Source organism: Anolis carolinensis, chromosome 2 (assembly GCF_035594765.1).
Source record: "Anolis carolinensis isolate JA03-04 chromosome 2, rAnoCar3.1.pri, whole genome shotgun sequence".
NCBI lineage: Eukaryota > Metazoa > Chordata > Lepidosauria > Squamata > Dactyloidae > Anolis > Anolis carolinensis.
The window spans coordinates 197,352,274-197,358,681 of record NC_085842.1 but is presented as its reverse complement, the minus strand read 5'-3'; the positions used below and the strand labels follow the sequence as shown (position 1 = coordinate 197,358,681).

The window sequence follows — 6,408 nt, the reverse complement described above, 5'->3', positions numbered from 1 at the left end:
CTCTGGCACCACAAGATGTAGAGCCAACCTTAAGAAATGGGGCCACAAAGTGGAGCCCATGACATACGAGTGTGAAGAAGAGCAAACCACAGACCACTTACTACAATGCAGTCTGAGCCCTGGCACATGCACAATGGAGGACCTTCTCATAGTAACACCAATTGACCAGCTACTGATCAAAGGACATTTAGTATAATGCCAAGTTTTTCCGGCTTTGAGCTAACTGCGTCATCACATCTGGGGCTACTTGGACTAGTCCTCTGCTCCTCCCCAGTAGCATTTTGACCATCTTCCGACCTGGGAGTCCTATCTTCCGATGGTATACCAACATTTCTCTGGTTGTGCTGATCCACTTAGTTTTCATGGCAAGAATACTGGGGTGGTTTCCCCAGGGATCGTATTTAGTCTGACCTCTCTGCCATGACCTTCCCGTCTTGGGTGGCCCTGCATGGTATAGCTCATCAAGGTGCGCAAGCCCCAGCACCACGTCAAGGTAATGATCAGATGCAAATGCAGACTGCAGCCAGGAAATCAGAAGACGTCTACTTCTTGGGAGGAGAGCAATGGCCAACCTCGATAAAATACTGAAAAGCAGAGACATCACACTGGCAACTAAGTCCGCATAGTGAAAGCAATGGTATTCCCCATAGTAACCTATGGCTGTGAGAGCTGAACCATAAGGAAGGCTGAGCGAAAGAAGATAGACGCTTTTGAACTTTGGTGCTGGAGGAAAATCCTGAGAGTGCCTTGGACCGCAAGAAGATCCAACCAGTCCATCCTCCAGAAATAATGCCCAACTGCTCACTGAAGGGAAGGATATTAGAGGCAAAGTTGAAGTATTTTGGCCACATCATGAGAAGACAGGAAAGCTTGGAGAAGATCATGATGCTGGGGAAAATGGAAGGAAAAAGGAAGAGAGGACGACCAAAGGCGAGATGGATGTTGTCCGTAGACACCTCCAAGGTCATGTGGCCGGCATGACTGCATGGAGCGCCGTTACCTTCCCGCCGAAGCGGTACCTATTGATCTACTCACATTAGCATGTTTTCGAACTGCTAGGTTGGCAGGAGCTGGGGCTAACAGCGGGCTGTCATTCCACTCGCGGTATTTGAACCTGGGACCTTTTGGTCTGCAAGTTCATCAGCTCAGCGCTTTAACACACTGCGCCACCACCAGGGGCAGTGAGACTCTACTGTAAATACAAATATACAGGTATAATCCAGAAAGTTTCCCAAAAAGGTAGGAATGCTTCAAGTTAATAATCATATAGAGCTATATGTAGATGTTGGCAAGAAATTGGAAGAATTAACTGTATGTTAAGCTGGGTGTCATCCTTCCTCTCAATTTGCCAGGCTAGAGGATGAGGTGCTGATGTTGTCTATGTGTGTGTGTGTGCTCCAGAGAGCGGGATAAAAAGAAAAGGAGACAAAACAAGCCGGTAACCAAACAAGGCAGCCCAGGAATGCTGGTAAATAATTCAGCCAGGCAGCTGATAAGGTCTGTGGCCCAGGAAGAGGGGGGAAAGTTTTCAAGGGCACCAGGACCCAGAATCACTGGTGCTGCTGCCTGTGGGGAAATTTGCCTCCTTTTGACCAGGCCTGGCTGTTGCTCAGCTTTCCCTGAACCCAAACCGGCCTGACCAGCTCCGGCAAGTCTTTCTTCCACCTCTTCTGTCTTTTGACTCAGACACATACAAGGGCGGTTGGAACCAAGCCGGGCCCTGCCAGGTTGGGAAGATTTTTAAGATTTTTAAAAGATGCCTCCTCTTTGACATTGTTCTTTGGGAGCTGTGGAGAGGTCCGAGCAAGACGGAAGACCCCCTCGAAGGGACACCCATAAGCTCCATCCACTCCCAACTGCAATAACTGGGACTCACCCCTGGAACAGACAGACAGTTCTCTTTCTGATATTGCCTGCTACAAAGGTAAGAGAACCACCAAGAGCAGGTAGGGTCCAAGATTTCAAGGCTTTGGTCACTCTTCTCCAACAAGGGGAAGAACGCTGCTCTGAAGTATGCTTGTGTGTGTGTGTGTGTCTTGCTCATTTGTCAGACCTGTTATTATCATTATTTATTGTTATGACTGTTATTATTTGAATGGCAGATTCTGTTCCACTGTAGTTGATGCTTAAGATATAATGTTTAATGACATCACCAGTCATCTTAAAACATCACTTTGACATCACAACCGGTCATCCTGAATATGGTACATTCCTGCCATGGTCTCTTATATGTGCAGAGCATCAGGCAAGTGATACTGGCCTTGTATTGATTAAAAGAGGAAAACTAAAGGCCTTTCCACACAGTCATATAAACCAAAATATCAAGGCAGAAAATCCCACAATATCTGCTTTGAACTGGGTTATCTGAGTCCACACTGCCATATATTCCAGTTCAAAGGAGATAATGTTCAGCTGTGTGGAAGGGGTCTCAGGCTGGATCTAGTAAAGGTAAAGGTTTTCCCCTGATGTTAAGTCTAGTTGGGTCCAACTCTGGGGGTTGGTGCTCATCTCCATTTCTAAGCTGAAGAGCCGGCGTTGTCCATAGACACCTCCAAGTTCATGTGGCCAGCATAACAACATGGAACTCCATTACCTTCCCGCCAGAGCAGTACCTATTGATCTACTTACATTTACATGTTTTCAAACTGCTAGGTTGGCAGAAGCTGGAGCTGACAGTGGGAGCTCACTCCACTCCCTGGATTTGAACTGCCAGCCTTTAGGTCAGCAAATTCAGCAGCTCTGCGGTTTAACCAAGTGCACCATTGGGAGCTCCTTGGGCTGGATCTACACTGCCCTATATCTCAGGATCTGATCCCAGGTTATCTTCTTATCCCAGATTATCTGGCAGTATAGACTCATATAATGCAGTTCAAAGCACATAATCTGGGATTAGATCTTGGGATATGGGGCAGTGTAGAGCCAGCCTAAAAGTTACAAAGGAAAAGCCTTGTGTAAAATGAGGAGAAAGCTCCCAAAAGCACAAGTCCAGAATTTTGTTGCGTGATCAAAAACAGGTCCAGAACAAATTCCTCCCTATTGAGAAATAGAAACAAGTGTTTCATGTTTATGACAAGCTTTTTTGACATGCATTATTTCATAATGCAGTAATTCAGTTTTACTAGCAAGCCGGAAGTTAAACCGACCTCTTATAAGATATTCGGACACATAACAAACATTGTAATAACGGAATGGGGACACAGCATATCCCATGAAAACCTTTTGTTTCTGTTCTTGGAAATATATGATTCTTTGCTTATTTCACATAAACTCAAGAGGTTTCTCCTTATGTTCATGCGGCACATCTACACACTGCAGCTAGCTTGTCGCAGCACAGTTTGGAAAGCTCTGAATTAGAAAATTGAGCTGATTGGTTTCGTGCGCTGGCACCAAATTTGCTTTCTAGCATCAGGGTCCTTGGGAAATTAGAGTGACCAGATGCAAAAGTGAACAAAGAATATGTTTCTTTTGCAGTTCTGCAGTAAAGGGAAATGTGTGCATATTGGAAGGAGAAAAGTTGTAACTGATGGCAATTCCATGTTTTTCCTTCCACACCCCATCTAATTGGGATTCCTGTTGCTTGAAATGCATGCCTCTTGGATGAAGGAAATGATAAATTTGGTCCTTTACGAAGAATAAAAACCCAGGAAAGAATAGTTTTTGTGTCCCATCAAAGTATTCTGTAGCACACTTTGGCTATATGTGCCAGTAACTATGAGAAGGAGCACAGGTGTCCATTTTCAACTTATTTTTCAAAAATATTTTCCTTAGAATTTATCAAAGAACACATAGAGACAGATGCCTCATATTTAACAATACATTAAATAGGCTTTAAATGCACAATTTCCTCTTCTTAACCTGTGGAATGTGGAATGACCTGCCGGAAGAGTTTTGACAGCTAAACAAACTGTCAGAGTTTAAAACAGAATTAAAGACCTATCTCTTCTGACAGATTTACCCAGTCAATTTTGAACTATGAATTTTAATTGATTATTTATTAGCGTGCATGATTTAATGTGTTTTAATCATAGGCTTAAGCCTTTTAATATATGTGTTTTAATTGTCTTATGTTTCTAAACCATGTTGTACTCTGCCTCAAGCCTTGAGGAGAGATGGGTAACAAATAAAATGTCTTCTTAATCTCTGCTTCTTCCCCAGTAAATTGCCAATATTCATCAGAGCTACAATATTCTCAAATGTAATTTTCATATTTCTAGAAATCTCGGTCATATTAAGCCAATATTACTCCATCTGGTTGTTAAGATTTTTGTCTGATATTGAGATTGTGTAGTCAATCATTACGTAATCTTTGTTTTCCTCCTATGACAATATACTTTGCTGTTCAAGCGCATTCAAACCTTGCTGATTCATGTCTTCTTCTTTGTCATAGTCTTTATATGCTCAGCTTGTTTGACACATATATTTTCTTTTAGATTCCCAAGCTTCTCCCTAAAATACTTTAATAAGGACTTTGTTTTAGAATTTAATGTTCCTCTTATTCTTCTTATTTCGTCAAACACTAGTTGTTTAAACAAAGCTACCTCTGCGGTGCACTGAGGAGTAGATCTCTAATTTTCTTGAGAGACAGACATTTCTTCACATCTATGACTAAAACAACTGGCAGACAGTTACCATCCTTATCACTGTTTTTAAATCTTGTCCAATCTAACACAAGAACAAATGCAGTTTCTCACAAAACCTCCATCTTATTATTGAAGGTTTTTAAGCAGAGGCTGGATGACCATCTGTCAGGTGTGCTTTGATTGTGCTTGTCCTGCATGGCAGGGAGTTGGACTAGATCAGTGGTTCCCTTTTTTTGACCTGGGACCACTTTCACCAGAGCTCACTTGAGCAAGGACCACTTTGACCAGGGACCACTCTCCAACATTCGTACCAAAAGGGTTATGAATCAGTTTTTGGTCAACTTTAGATTCGGTTTGGTTATTTGGGGTGCTGATTCATAAAATTTCATTAGACAGACCACATCAGCTCTAGTATCTGATACAGAACATATGCCATCCAGTAGTCGCCATCTGCTTACCCACAGAAAACCATATTCAATAATCTAGAGCTGATGTGGTCTATTAAATGCAATTTTATGAATCAGCACCCCAAATAACCCCAGGAACAGGCCTAAAAGTGAAGACACCAAGGCGCCCCCGCTTCCAGGTTCCACATGGAAAGGCGCTGCTCAGGGGGAGAGAGGAGGAGGAGGAGAAGCAGCAGCCAGGAGGCTTTTTGTTGTGCCTTTCGTGGATAGTCAGCCTCTCCCCTCCCGACATCCCCGTTGCCTCGGCACTATAAAAGAGTTTCGTGAGACCAGTCGCTCTTGTTGCAATGGCGTAATAACGGTGAGGCTGAGGCCGCAGACCATATTTTAGTTTGGAACGACTGGACTAGATGGTCCATGTAGTCTCTTCCAACTCTATTATTCTATCATTCTATGAAAGTAGTAATTAATTAAATCCACAGAGTAAATAAATCTATCTATCAAATATTGTTGTGAATATCTTTATTGATCAAATAAGTCCCCCTGGGCAATTCCTTAGATATTCCCTTGATATAGAAAGATAAATTGTTGGCCAGTAGATTGTCTACAGCCTATGAAATATCCGTTATCGCTTCTTTTCCCCGGGAAGTCCCACCATGACCTAAAATGGACACAATTTTCCTTTAAAATCTTTAACCCTCATGCTGCATAAGCAATTGATGCTTGAATGTGTCTGTGTAAAAATGTGGATAAATGAAAGCATAGTCTTTCTGCAACAATAATTCACAATATGCTTGTGAAATCTGAAGCAACCTGATTTTTTGGTGTTATTTGTGCATCAATAACCAAGAATTTAAAAAGCTGTGATTCTCTGTAGTTTTAAATTTGTCTCCTGTGTTTTTGGCAGGCCTTCGAATGACTTGGGTGCATCTGGGAGAAGCTTTTTGGAAAAGGAAAAAATCCCTCAGGCCTTTTCCTTTTCAGCCTAATTTGAAGGCTGCTTAGCTATGTTGATTTCTTAATTTATTCCCTGGGGCTCTATTCTTTCTGCCAAATTTCCTTTTTAATTATTTTATTAAAACATTTCCTTTTATATTAGGAATGGGCCGAAGGTAGATCAGGAACCAGTAATAGATCTCCAGGATTGTTGCAGTGGATCAGCAAGGCAGTATTAATAAGTAAAAAAGTTTCTTACACTCTGTGTGTATCCTGAAGACTGCTTGTTGAGGTAGGGGTTCAAGGAACAGGTGTAGATGTGCATTTGAAGAATTTAAAAGAACATTCAAGGCCTGGTGCTGAAAAATTCCTGACCTGAGCCTAAGCATGCTGTTTTTCAGTTCTGTGCCCTTGCCTTTATCTCAGAGCATCTCTTTTGTACTACTCTGGGGAAAGTAAAATAGATCCCACAAGCAAAAAGTCTT

General features: G+C 42.2%; 1 protein-coding gene across 1 annotated transcript in view; it reads left to right on the top strand.

The window, feature by feature from the left end:
- The first annotated feature begins 1,531 nt into the window (after positions 1-1,531).
- Positions 1,532-6,408, top strand: part of palm3 (paralemmin 3) — an 85,753-nt gene continuing 80,876 nt past the window's right edge. Inside the window, exon 1 of the mRNA XM_062971496.1 lies at positions 1,532-1,924. The gene's annotated coding sequence lies outside the window, so the exon portion shown is untranslated. The remainder of the gene's footprint in view (positions 1,925-6,408) is intronic.